General features: G+C 48.7%; 1 pseudogene; it reads left to right on the forward strand.

The window, feature by feature from the left end:
• The first annotated feature begins 14,206 nt into the window (after window positions 1-14,206).
• On the forward strand, window positions 14,207-14,315 carry LOC128352611 (uncharacterized; annotated as a pseudogene).
• The last annotated feature ends 499 nt before the right edge of the window (window positions 14,316-14,814 follow it).

Below are 14,814 nucleotides of genomic sequence, written 5' to 3' on the forward strand. Positions count from 1 at the left end.
TTGATGAAACTGAGGTTGCCCACATTTGGACATACAGTTTTCGAAACCAGAAGTCCCTTCACCTCCGGTTTCATGTGAATGCAGCCATTATCTTTACACAGCCTTGCTGTCTCCTCCTGTACATGTCACAGTTCTGGCTTCTTCCCTGCCCTTACCACAGCTGGCTCCCCTTAGGAACATAGGGAGTTGCCATATACCATTGGTCCATCTAGCTCAGTATTGTCTACACCAGTGTTTCTCAACCACCGGTCCCTGGACTGCTGCCGGTCCCCGAAGGGTTGAGTGCCGGTCCCTGACTGGGAGTCAACCCCCCCCAACTGAAATCAAGGCACTCACTTCCTCAATTTTGCACATGGCACGGAAGAGGAAGAGTATCACGGAGGCATGGGACCCTTCTTGTGCCTTGCCTCCACGTGCTGCTGAGATCTTCCTACAGCTATCTTATTCCCTATCTTTACAGCTTCAAACTGTATGCGATGCGGGGGCATGGAGGAAAAAGTATGGCAGTGGGCGCCACTTGAAGGGCTGCTGGTTCTTGCATGCTCATTGTTTGCAGCCAAAGGTTGGTTGATTGAAACCCAGCTGCCTGTTGTGATCGAGGCGCCTTGAGAGGGAACGCTGTTTCCCTCTTGCATCAGTGGGGCTTGCTTGTATGTTGTTTTCATTGGCCCCATGTAGCTTTTGAATTTTTCTAATGGCCCAACATCCCCTCTCCACTGAGTAATCACAAGCACCTCCACTCCAGACATACTGGAGACAAATTTGTTCACCCAGGCTTTTAGATTCAGGGGTTCTCAACCTTGGGTACCCAGACGTTGGTGGACTTCTACTCCCATAATCCCCAGCCATAATGGCCAAATGCCATTGTTGCTGGGGGTTATGGGAGTTTAACTGAGGGACCCAAGGTTAAGAACCCCTAATATTCCATGTTTGCAAAAGATTCCAAATTTAATTATTTTAATGCTTATATTATTTTCATTCTAAACTGCCCAGAGATGCAAGTTTTGGGCAGTATAGAAGTCTGATAGATAGACAGATAGATAGATAGACAGACTTGAAACCCCTTTACTAACTGCTGGTCTGGGAAACTGCACATGAAGAATGTAGTGGTCCTTGACTCCAAAAAGTTTGAGAAACACTGGTCTACACAGACTGGCAGCAGCTTCTCCAAGGTTGCAGGCAGGGATCTCTCTCAGCCCTATCTTGGAGATGCTGCCAGGGAAGGAACTTGAAGCCTTCTGCATGCAAGCCTGTAGGTGCTCTTCCCATAGGAGCCCCATCCCCTGAGGGGAATATCTTACAGTGCTCACATGTGCTCTCCCTTTCAAATGCAAACTGAGCAGACTCTGCTTAGCAAAGGGGACAATGCATGCTTGCTACTACAAGACCAGACAGGCAGGTGGAAAGGAACTGAGAGAAAGAGAAAGAAAGCAGCTGTGACAGCATGTGTGAGCACTCTCTCCTGTTTAGGTGTGTGTGAGAGAGAGATCTGGGGATAGGCCAGGCAGGCTGTTGACTGGTTGGTTGATGGAAACAGCTGAAAAGCCTCTGGTTGAGCCTGGCACGCAAGAGCCAAAACAGCATCAAGGAAAGGCATCTGCTTTTCTCTAGTGGGTGGGAAGATTGCTTTTCCTCCTTGAGGGTAATTGCTCCAAGCCAGTGTAGGGAATACATATGTGTGGGCTATGCTCATTTTTTTTCTTTACACAGAAATGCTAATTTTCCATGGGTTTTACTCAGGCGAAGGTTGTACCTGTGTGCAGGGTATACAGTATACTTGAAAATATGGTATTTATTACATTTTCATCCTGGAGAAAGGATAGGATAAAATGGTTGTCTCTGCTTTTATCCTCCCAATAACCCCGTGAGGTTGAGAGAGAGAAAGTAACTGGGCCAAGGGGATTTAATGAATTCAGAGGGTAGGGACATAGGAATATAGGCAGCTGCCATATACTGAATCAAACCATTGGTCCATCTAACTCAGTACTGTCTACACAGACTGGCAACGGCTTCTCCATGGCTGCAGGCAGGAGTCTCTCCAATCTCTCTGAAGATGCCAGGGAGGGAACTAGAAACCTTCTGCTTGCAAGCATGCAGATGCTCTTCTCAGAGCAGCCCCATCCCCTAAGGGGAATTTCTTACAGTGCTTGCACATGTAGTCTCCCATTCAAATGCAAGCCAAGGCAGACCCTGCTTAGCAAAGGGGACAACTCATGCTTGCTGCCACAAGACCAGCTCTTCCTGCTTCTGGAATCTTTCCCAGCCCTACCTGGAGATGCCAGGGATTGAACCTGGGACCCTCTGCATGCAAACCAGAGGCTCTATCATGGGCTCTATGGTCCCATCCCAAGGTGGCATACATGGGTCTCCCTTCCAGGCAAGTGATGATCTGGGCTTGGCAGGTGATGAGCTGGGCTGGAGCACTTTGCATGCTGTGTGGGGAGCAACAGCCACTGCACAGCACTTGCCAACAGAGGCAGGGGTGGGGGCAATCTACGTATCATGGACTGGGGTCAGAAAATCCTGCTGGCACCCTTGATCCAGGCCCTGGCAGTGCCCAGACCTGTTGGGCTTCAGTACCACCAGGTGTCTTCACAACACGCCCTGGGACTTTCGTTAAAAGCTTGCCAATAGTCACTCTCCTGCAGCTTACCCCTGGGACAAAGGTATGTCTGCCAGGAAACCAGGCCTTGCTACAAAAGTATATATATGTGTGTGTGCACGTGTGTCTTTGAACTTCTCGGAGGCCACACATGATTAATACAGGTATATGCAAGTGAACATCATCACAGGAAAGTAGTTTCTGTAGACATTTTGCAAAGCTGCCATGATTAATAATTAATACATTGGGAATGGTCCGGGAACAGACTCTCTTAGAGAGCTTTTGGTCCCATATATCGTTGGCGTGGTGATCTGCTGCTGTCTTTTATTGCCTTTTATTGTGTTTTGATATGTTGATTGTGTCTTTATTGCCTCTTACTGTTTCATTGCGGTTTATTGTGCTTTAGTGTCGTGTATCATCTTTTATTGTAAGCATCCCTGAGCAGCAGTGTGCTGGAGGGGGGGTGGGACAGAAACATTTTAAATACATACATTAATGTCAGGTGAGATCTTGCTTTATATTCCTTTTCCATCTGAACCTGGATTGGTTTTTACTAGAAAGAGGGCCTTTAGAAACCCCATTCACACGTTATATTCAGCATTTGTACAATGAGTGTACAGTATCTGTACACAGGTCAACACATTATGTTGATCACAGGGAAGCAGCACACTTCCTATCTGTACCATGCATTCGAAGGACTTGTAACCAGGTTCACTTTTAAAATGAGTGCAGGTAGGGTCAATCACACAAAAACATGTGTCTTTGTACACTCGTACAATGTAATAAAGTCATTCAGTAAGGGGTAGGTAACAGGCGGGGTGCAAGGCCATTCAATCTGCCTTGCTGGGACTTACCAGCTGGCCCCTTGGCCTCCTGTGGACATTCCAGCCCAGGAGGGGAGCAGCCTGCTTGTCTGCTGCCAAGTTCCAGCTGGCTGGTTGCCAGCCTCCCAGATTGCTGAACTATACCACCTGTCGCTTGTCCTGGGAGCTACTTGGGAAAGGTGTGGCTTTGGGGGCTTGCAGGCTTAAAAGCAAGGACGCTTGCCTTGAAGCAACTGGGTAGGTAACAGGAGGTTGCAAGGCCATTCAATCTGGGATACATCTGAGTTGCTGGGCTGCTTCTTCTCCCTGGTTCTCTGGGTAAGATGGCTGTCAGCAGCCTGGTAAGGACTGCCAGCGGCCTGCTCACCCTCACAACTGGGCAGTGGAGTAGGTGGCCTCAAAACTGGGCTACCCAGCAGAGGAGTGCTGGGATTGGAGAGCCAGCGTGGTGTAGTGGTTAGAGTGCTGGACTAGGAGCGGGGAGACCCGAGTTCAAATCCCCATTCAGCCATGAAACTAGCTGGGTTACTCTGGGCCAGTCACTTCTCTCAGCCTAACCTACTTCACGGGGTGGTTGTGAGGAGAAACTCAAGTATGTAGTAAACCGCTCTGGGCTCCTTGGAAGAAGAGTGGGATATAAATGTAAAAGAAAATAATAATAATATCCTGATGGTTCTCAGAGCAGCCCCACCTGGGCTAGCACTGCCCTACCTAGGTAGGGCTGGACGTGAGAATGACCTCAGTGTCAGAGCTTCTGTGGTGATACCTTCAGGGAGTTTCGTGTTGGTAAGGCATTTGGGCTTCATGAAGGCCCTTGCAGCAGTCTTCACCTTTGCTGCTAGGAGGAGGAGGACTATTAGCTGCAGGGAGAGTAGGTAAGGGATTGGAATGGGACAGGTCTTTGTGACCATGTTTCCCCCCAACAATTCTCTGCAAAACTGCAGAAAAAATTCATTCTGAATTGAGGTTGGTAGTGGGAGCATTACCTGTCTCCACCCCCAGCCTCTACTGATGAAGAAAAATTAGCTGTTGGCCCACATGCTGACTATCCACAGGACATACCTCCAGTATACTGGACAGTGTTCACCTCTCCAGTAGCAGCAACAGTCCTGGTGGTATGAACATAGCCAAGCAGATTTCCCCAATCCCCTTTATGTACACTGGAGTCGACATTGGTTTCACATACAAGCCATAAAACACGGTTGGCCATAACACTGCTCATAAAAAAAGAGGGGGAAATATATAACAAATTGCACCCCAAGCAGTGCGCGGAACTCTTGTTTCCTCGAGTCAGACACATTGGGACTGACAGCGTGTCCAATTGTGGTTTCACAGTGGAATGTTATAGCAGGGCTCCAAATGGCCCCTTCGCTGTGTGGCGTCAGCCACGGGAATTTGTTTCAGGGCCAATCCGGCTGTCTCCACAGGCAGTGATGGGTGAATATCTGCGGTGGGCTGACAGGGGCTGCTTTGTTGGGGGGGGGGGTTGTTCACAAGTTGCTGAATGGGCAGCTGGGCAGCCTGGGCCGGTTTTGGAGGGAGAAGGAAGAGGTAAAGGAAGGAGGAGATGTTTGCCCACAGCAGGACTGAACAACTTTGCCCCGCACCCCCGCAGCAGTTTTCGGACTACAGTTCCCATCATCCTCAGACACAGTGGCCAATAGTGAGGAGTGATGGGAGTGGTAGTCCAATATCTGCAGGAGGGCCAATGTCATGCAGCCCTGGCCCAGGGTGAGGGGAGAATGGCCAGATGCTGAGGAGACTGAGAATGGAGTGAGGGAGATGGTGGGACCAGGTCACTGGTATTACTATTTTCAGCTGATTCATAGGTGGTCAAGAAGGAGGGACCTGGGGAGGTAACGGGGGGGGGGGGGAGCGAATGAGACTTTGAGGATCGTAGAGAAGTTCTGTCAGTATGTACAGAGTTCCCTTCAGTATTCAATGGAGAGAAATAGGTGTGCTCTTCAAGTGTCTAGTGTACCTCAGCATGAGGCTCCTGACCAGAAGCAGAGCTATAACCTGGAGGGTGAGTTCGAAGAACTTAAGTCACCCAACTCCTGGGAGCCACCTGGCTTTCCCCCCCCCCTCCCCTCCCCTCCCCTCCCCTCAAACTCTGACAGCCTCATTTCTCAGCCAGCTTCATTGTCGGCTGGGTATTAGGGATGTGCACAGAACCAGCTGGCCCGGTTCGGTTCGACCTCAAACTGAACCAGAACCAGACTGGCCTGAAACCGAACAGGGCCAGTTCGGTCCGGCACCCCCCTTGGTTCGGTTTGGGGATAGGGTTCGCGAGCTTAATTTCATTTAAGTGGTACTTCCGGCCTCTTCTGGCTGATGAAGACAACAGGGCGGCAGGGAGAAACGCTGGCGGAGGAAAATGTGGCAGGAGGGGTGAATTCACCCTCCCCCACCCTTAAGGGAATGCCTCCCCAGCACTGAAATGGGCTCAGCTGCCAAAACGTTTTGAAGGCCTCTACAATGGCCTCCGAAATGTTTCGGGCCCAAGCCTATTCTGAGTGCTGGCCACACCCTCTGTGTGTGATGTTACATGTGGCAGCATGACTGGCTTGCAGAAGGGACCGCCAGGGAGTAGACCAGGGATGGGGAACCTTGGCACTCCAGCTGTTTCTGGACTACAACTCCCATAATCCCCAGCCACAGAGGCCAATAGCTAGGGATTATGGGAATTGTAGGCCAACATCTGCAGGAGTGCCAAGGTTCCCCATCCCTGGAGTAGACTGAACATGATCTCACTCTCCACTAGCTTCATGCCAGGCCTTGATCCCTCATGTCCTGCACACCATTACTGGTTCCAGAACATACCGGGCAGACTGTGCTTTGAAAGTGCCACCTAGGCTGCAACAGCCGTCTTCCTGAGCATGTCAGCTGACCCTCAAGGGCCAACCTCCATTCACCACAGAACATAGGAGGGCACATGCTGTATCATCTATCCCAGGTGGGGCTCTGCAGATCTGAGTGAATTACTGCACGGCAGATTAAAGGACGGAACAGTGTGTAGAACCAGTGTAAGTGGGGGTTGACAGTGGGAACATTCCGCTTCTTAGCAAGATGCTGTGGATTGTGTAATTACTGAGTAACACAAATGAGTAAGAAATTTCCACAGGGTCTGGTGCCATTTCTTCCAGAGAATTTTTGAGTCACATTAAGAAAGAACATGAGAAGACCAATGGTCCATCATGATCAGACCAATGGTACATCTAATTCAGCACCTGAATTTCCAAAGTCACCCATCACTGGGAAGCCCACAAGCAAGTCATGAAGACAATATCCTGCTCCTCAGCAAATGCTTTTAAAAGATACAGTGGACCAGGTCTCACGATCTGTGAGACCCGGTTTAGGGCGCTGAGCAGGGAGGGAGCCCTGGGTGGCCGGATCAGCCACCCACACGATGGCCGGCCCTGAGACGGAGCTGGCGGGGGCTGGGGAGCTCGGGGGCCATGTGGCCCCCGGAAACCCCAGTGTGCCCTGCGCGAGCACGCAGGGCATACTGGGGAGACCCCCAAGCCGGGAGGCTGCTTTTAAGCCTCCCGGTCGGGGGGCTACTCACAAGCAGATAGCCCGGGTTTGCGGAGTGCTCGCTCCGCAAACCCAGGCTAATGGGTGGGCTACAGGAGCGGGTTAGCCGCTCCAGAACCACCGGGCTCAGCTGTGAGCCCATTGGTTCTTACAATCACAAAAATCGGGCTAGGATTTTCCTAGCCCGATTTTTGTGATCATAAGAATAGCCCCACTGTCTCTGAAACTAGAGGCTCCATTGATATGGATCAATTGACCAATTGATCTAATGCCTTTTTAATGACTATCTAAACTAGGGATCCTCCTCCTCCTTTCCTTCTCCTGTGGCAATGAATTTCATGAATTCATTATGTATTGTGTTGATAAATACTTTATTTGCCTATTCTGTTGCCAAGAGTCTACCAAATTTACTGCCAAGAGTTCGTTTCATTGGATGACCCTGAGACTAGAATGGAATACTAGAATGCTAGTTCTAGGATCCTAGAACCAAACAGAATTATGAATTTAAATACTAGTTGTGAAATACCAGAATTGACCCAGACAGGAGCTACCACAGGGAGGAGGAAGAGGGTGATAATAATCCCCTCCCCTGCCACTGAAGCTGGTTCTGGAGACCTTCCAGGCTAACCCACAAGCCAGACTGGTTGGCATTGCCACAAGTTACACATCAGGCCATGTTGCCTTGGCTATATCAAGCACTGACACTTGCATCAGGAACTTGAGGACCTGGGAGAGGCTTACCCAAGACTATTTATGTTCAGGGCTTGGAGCCCCTTTTAAGCTTGAAGGCAATAGTGATATGCAATATCAGTCCCTGTGATTGGCTGGCAGTATGAAGCCTCTGAACTGGCCAGGCCTGGTATGAATCCTTGGACCATGGCCATCTTCTCTTTTCTGGGCAGCAGATCATTATGTTCTGCCTGCTAGGCACCCGATCCTTGCCTAGAGCCTAGTGTGAAGTAAAGTACGGCTGTCAATTACCCAGCCTGGACCAAACAAGTGGATTTTCAGGAGCCAGATGAACTTATCCAGTGGATCTAATCCTGTTCCAAGATTGAGGGCCAGTAGGGTTACTTGTGCCAGAGTCTAGCCAGGATCACAATAGGAAACTAGGCAGAGAAATAGGACCAGAGACTGCTCCCTGTATCAGAAAAGGGCCATGGACAGTTCACTGTAGGCTCAGAGGCGTAACTATAGGGGGGGCAGGGGGGGGCACGTGCCCCGGGCACCATCTTTTCTGGTCACGTGGGGGGCGCCGCCATGACAAAAATTTTTTGAATTTTTTAAAAATTTTTTTTGTTAATACAAATGTTTCCTGCTCAGTGCAGCAGCACTGCAGCAGTCAAGGGAGCGCATCGGCGCCCCCTCCCCCACGAGTGGTCCCTTCCGCACCGCCCGTGCCCCCCACCATTGCTTTGCTGGCGCCTGGCGGCCAGTTGGTGGCCTGGCTTGGCGGCGGTGGCGGGCACTTGTGAGGAAAAACCTAAGTATAATGTAGTATGTGGGGGGGGGGGCGCGGGGGGGCGCCATTTCAGTGCTTGCCCCGGGCGCCATTTTCCCTAGTTACGCCTCTGTGTAGGCTGGATATAAGGTGAGTTAGGATGTTGCTCCAGCAAGGACCTGTAGAGCCAGTGTGGTGTAGTGGTTAGAGTGTTGGACTAGGACCGGGGAGACCCAAGTTCACATCCCCATTCAGCCATGAGACTTGCTGGGTGACTCTGGGCCAGTCACTTCTTCCTCAGCCTAACCTACCTCACAGGGTTGTTGTGAAGAGAAACTTAAGTATGTAGTACACCACTCTGGGCTCCTTGGAGGAAGAGCAGGATATAAATGTAATAATAATTTAAGCTACTATTTAAGCTACTGAGGGCTTAAATAGGACTTTCATCTGACTTATGTCTACTGCTCCACCTTTGCTGCGGGGGCTGCTAAAATGGCCGTATTTTCTTTCTCAGCCACTGGCTTCAGTGATCCTGGGGAACTCTCTGTATTCTGGAGGTTCTCAGGAGGAGCCCTTGGATACTGGTAAAGGCTTCTGTGGTTTGGCTGCAGAATACAGTTTCCTATGAAATGTGGCTTTTACCTTTGATTTTTAATTTAGACGTTTCTGGCCCTTATGGTTGTAGGTTGAAGGTGTGTGGGGAATGCCAGGAAAAAAAATCTAAGAAGTCAGAGAAGTTACTGAAATTGCTTCCCTTTAGCACGACTGAGGAATTGCTTTCCCAAAATTAGCTGGATGCTCCATTAAAATAGTGGTTCGATTTCAATGCAGCACTTAATATAGTGCTATTTCATCAAGCAGTGCCCTAATCCATGACCAAGATCCATCTATAATATTTATTCAAAAGTCAGCCCCTTTCAGCACATATTCCTTATATTTTTAAATTAAAATTATCCATCCTGCAGGCTCAATCTGCCATGGATTTATTTATTTATTATTATTTATTTAAAATATTTATAGCCCCATCCCTCCAGTGCACTACGGCTCAGGGTGGCTCACAACAATAAGGGAGACCCAAGATACAATCAAAGTAATAAAATTAACTAAATTAAACAAAAACAAAACAAAACAAAAAAGTTGTCCAATGAAAAACCACAATCATTATTAGATTCAAATTAAAACTGAAAAGTATAAAAAGCTAAAAGAACCTACCAGATATAACAACAAGAAGAACAAAAGGAGCATTAAAAAGCCTCCTTAAAGTCTGGATTAAGTCTGCCCCTTAGTTTGTTGGCTTCATTTTGTTGGGGGGGCTTTAATTACTAGTTTTCTTGCACAATTTTCCTCCCCCCCGCCACTCTATGTATGAATGTATAGCAGGAAAAAAAGCACTATTTTGCTTTAAAAGAAGGGTGGGGGGAGACAGGACGGAAGTTCATCACTGATCCCAGGTTGTTCTGAACAGGAAGCAAAAACACACACAATGATCCCGCAAATGGGAAACATTTGATTAAAGGCAGAGGCAACTTTAAAAACCTCAATAGCACTTTGCCTATCCGGAGTAGCCCTATTCACACATTATCTTCAGCACACATAAGGAGGCTATTCTGGCGATCAGCCGAAATCGGGCTAGGGGAGCCTAGCTTGATTTCGGCTGACCGTGTGAGCTACTGGGCTTGCAGGCAAAACTGGTGGCTCGCAGGAAGTTAACCCACCTAAGTACCCCTCCCCATAAATCGGGTTTCAAAATTGTGAGTAGCTGCGGCGTGGCTCCGTACCGCAGCTACTCACGAGTAGACCCCCAGAAGGGAGGCGAAAAGCCGCCTCCCAGCTCCGGGAGTCTCTCCAGAATGCCCTGCATGCTCACGTGGGGCATACTGGAGCTTCCGGGGGGCATGTGGCCCCCAAACTCCTCAACCCCCACCAGCTCCGTCACAGAGCCGGCAATCGTGCGGGCAGCCAATCCAGCCACCAAGGCCTCCCGCCCTGCTCGTGTGCAGGGAGAGAGGGCTTAGCCCGCTCTCCCCACTCAGCTTCCCAAACCAGGTCTCACTGAGCGTGAGACCCAGCTCCCTTTCTGTGTACAGTGTATGCATATAGCGATCTGTACAGGGGTGTGGCTATAATTGAGCAGATGGGTTCAAAGAACCCGGGCCCCCAGCTCCTGAGGGGGCCCCCAGCTCCACCCCTCCCTATTTTCTTCATTATCTCCCTCACTCCAAGGGGTCGCCAGGGATCGGGGAGAACATGAACTCCCTCTCCCCTAGCTACACCCCTGGATCTGTATGCACATACAGTTAATCACATTTTATTTTCAATGTAAATAGAATAATATACAAGAGGATCTCAGTATTTATGGGGGTTCCATTCTGAGCTACTGCTGTGGATACTGAAACAACAAATACCAAGGCATTAAGTGAATGAGACTGCAGCGGTTAGGTTCCGAAGGGCATGGAAAATTGCATAAACCAGCCAAAAAACCATGAAAAATCCCAGATAAAGTACCCTACCATGCTCTGTGGTTCCCCAGCAGTCCAGCAATGCCCCCCAATGACCTCAATATGCACTATTTTTTTTAAAAAAAAGAAAAACCAGGGTTTTAAAATTTTCTTTGAAAAGGAGTCACAAATGGCTCCCAAGCAAAAAATGGCAGCCAGAAATGACCTCATAGCACAGGTCATTTCCGGCCACCCCCAATCCATGGATACACAGATTTAACCCCTTTTAAGCCTTTTTCCCTGGCATATGCTGAGGTCGGGTGCCAATTACCCAGCCATGGATATGCAAAACCACGGATGCTGAATCTGCAAATAACAAGGTCCTTCTGTGCTTCCTATCAGTATCCTGCATTTGAAGGGCTCTGTGCCCATGTTCACTTTTTAATCGCACGTACAGTGATCTCATATGGTGATCACATACAGTGATCATGTACACAAAAATAGGTACAGGTGTACAGTCAGACACCTGTATGCACATATATCAGGGTGCCGCAAAGTATTTCAGCACCTGAGGCAAGACACCAAATGCTGCCTTGCAAGGTTTGAAAACAGCGTGGGGGACAAGGAGGAGGGAAGGTGGCCACCAGCCTCCTCTTCTCTCCTTGTGCTTCTTGCAGGCTTTGCAAGGAGTATGAAGAGCATCTCTTCTTGCAGGCAAACTGGCTTGCAAGTGTCGGATCAGTCCCAGAGACTGCACTGATGGCCGCAGCAAGAGGCATTTTGTTGCTCAACTGATGCCCCAATAATCTGCCTTCCCAGCTGCCTCAACTCATGAAAGGGCGGCCCCTGTACAGCATAATGTCTGAATACCACTTGTGTGTATGTGCATTTTATTGCAAAAATAGCACCACAAATCAGGTCTGAGAAAACATGGGAGGACAACACAGGAAAAACTGGAATGCAAGAATCTGGCAGTCATCCCATCCAGATACTCCATAAAAAGGGAGTGAACAATAAATGGCAACTCCAGAGAAAAGGACGAATGTGCAAGATGCCTGAATAAAGGATCTCGTGGCCAGATGGTGGGAGTTCTGCATCTAGTAGAAGCAAGTAAATTACTTACAAAATAGTAACTTGGTCCAGTTTAAAAACCAAACCAAACTCACAGTCCTAGACTTAATATTTGTTCTGCAGAGCAGTCAGCACAGAGTATGACAGCACTGATTCATGGCATCCTCCTATGCAGTTTTGAAGCCAAGTGAGAGCTGTGCTGCTTATGGGTGAGCATCACCACATCTTTAGTGTCCATGATTCTCCTGTCATCATTCCTGCTGAAAGTAAAATAAGTCTCTTTAGTCTGGCTGTCTCTAGCAGGAGGTCTGTTTTGTCCATATTTTCTTTTCAGGGTGGTGGGGAGAGAGAGAGAGAGAGAGAGAGAGAGAGAGCGAGCCGTGTAGGAGATCCCTACTGCTGTTGCTTCTCTTGCATGAGATTCCTTTATGTTTCAGAAACCAACATGGAGTGGAATTATCCATGTGGCTTTTTGAAAGGAACCGCTTTGCTCTTCCGTGCACCTCCTTTGCCTTGGCCACACAAGTGGAGATCAGAAACTAGCATATAAAGTCTGCAGAGAGAAGTGCTGTTATCTCTTGCCCTATTTACATATTATGCCTTACGTGTGTTCAGGTGTCTGTAAACATGAACATGTGTTTGTGTGAATGACTGTTCATGCATTCATTTAAAAAGGGAAACTAGTTCATTTTTAAAATGCATGGTACAGATACATGTACAGGTTGGAGAGGAGTAGGGAGAAGAAGAGAGCTGGTCTTGCGGTAACAAGTATTAATTGTCCCCTTTGCTAAGCAGGGTCTGCCCTGGTGTGCATTTGAATGGGAGACTATACGTGTGAGCACCATAAGATATCAATGGGGCTGCTCGGGAAAGAGCACTGTGCTTTCATGCAGAAGGTTCTGAGTTCCCTCCCTGGCATCTCTAAGATAGGGCTGAGAGGGACTCCTGCTAGAAACATTGGAGAAGCCACTGCCAGCCTGTGTAGATAATGCTGAGCTGGATGGACCAAGGGTCTGCCTCGGTATAAGGCAGTTTCCTATGTTCCTATGTACAGATACATGGACTGTTGTACATGCATTCAACATGTTTGAAGACCAGTGTTCCCTTTAATAGGGATTCCCAGAAGTTGTTGACTACATCTCCCATGGACTCCAGCCAAAGTCTAGTGCAGCTGGGGATGTTGGGAGTTGTAGACAACAAAATCTGGGAATCCCTGTTACAAGGAACACTAGTGAAGACCTGTACATGGAAAAATATCACTATGTGTGTACACTCCACACAGACTGCACATGAATTGAAAGTAACGTGAATTGGGCGATGGCCACATAGAGATCTTTTCAGTGTAATATCTGTTGGGTATTCTCTCTGGTAAGAGATACCCTTCTATTACAGCAGAGTGCACAGAGGCAAAACACAATGGAGTCTGCCCAGGCATGCGTGTCTGCTAAGAACAAAAGAAACCTGGAGCCAGTTCATAGTTTCAAATCAATATAAGGAGTCTTTATCGGAGAACTCCATTCTAGATAGGAAAGTGGAGAGATAAAGAGGTCATTCACACAATCAAAAATTGTGTTCTACCTGGGTTTGTGAGTTGCATGTGCTTCCAAATTCTGGTTGTGTGGAAGCAAGGTTAGAGGAAAACTTGGGTCGAAATGATTGTGTGGAAGCAAGGTAGGAGAAAAACCTTGGTAGCTTCTCCTACTACCTTGCTTCCACCAATCACTTCTACCCAGGTTTTCCTCTTACTTCACCTGCACACAACTGAAAACTGGGGGCACACACAGCTCCCAAACCTGGGTAGAACACTGCTTTTGATTCTGTGAATGACCTCAGAATCTTTAATCTAGCTAGCTAGCTGGATGCAGAGAGATGCTGTCTGCATCTCTGCACACATGGTGCAGAGAGAGAGGCAAGTGTGTGTGTGAGAGGGAAGAAAAGGGAGGGAGGCAGGAAGGAAGGAAGTCCCTGAGAGTAGCAATCTGCATATCAAAGGGATAGTGTCAGAGCAGTAGAGAGGAGGAATGACCAATGTCTTGACCCCTCTAGCCCTCTGACTCACTAGCCTGTCCCCCTCTGTCATTGAGGCATGAGGCACCACAGAGTCCTTCCCTTCAAACAGTATCAAGCAAGGCACCTGGGGATGGGAGATATTGTTCCCAGACATGGGCAAGGCATCTGTGTTTGCATCATAGCTCAGTGAGGGCTGGTGTTAAAGAAAACTCCTGTTGATGTGTGGTTTGCTGTTGAGAATGAGGATGTAGTTCAGTGGTAGAGCACCTGTTTTGCAGTAAGTGTCTACGGCCACACTACCCTGAACGCGCCTGATCTCGGAAGCTAAGCAGGGTCAGGCCTGGTTAGTACTTGGATGGGAGACCCCCTGGGAATACCGGGTGCTGTAGGCTTTAGGATAGGAGAGCTGGTCTTGTGGTAGCAAATATGACTTGTCCCCATAGCTAAGCAGGGTCTGCCCTGGTTGCATCTGAATGGGAGACTTGATGTGTGAGCACTGCAAGATATTCCCCTCAGGGGATGAAGCCGCTCTGGGAAGAGCAGAAGGTTTCAAGTTCCCTCCCTGGCAGCGTCTCCAAGATAGGGATGAGAGAGATTCCTGCCTGCAACCTCGGAGAAGCCTCTGCCAGTCTGTGAAGACAATACTGAGCTAGATAGACCAAGGGTCTGACTCAGTATATGGCAGTTTCCTGTGTTCCTATGCATGCAGAAGGTTCCAGGTTCAATCCCTGGCATCTCCAGGCAGGGCTGAGAAAGATCCCTGCCTGAGACCCCAGAAAGCCACTGGCTGACTCAGAGAGTAAAGACGCACCAGTGCAGTGGGACAACAACCTAACAGAACTTCCCCACCATCTGTACTGGTGCAACAGGGAAGCGGCATTTTGCATAATA

The sequence above is a fragment of the Hemicordylus capensis genome, chromosome 3, assembly GCF_027244095.1.
Source record: "Hemicordylus capensis ecotype Gifberg chromosome 3, rHemCap1.1.pri, whole genome shotgun sequence".
NCBI lineage: Eukaryota > Metazoa > Chordata > Lepidosauria > Squamata > Cordylidae > Hemicordylus > Hemicordylus capensis.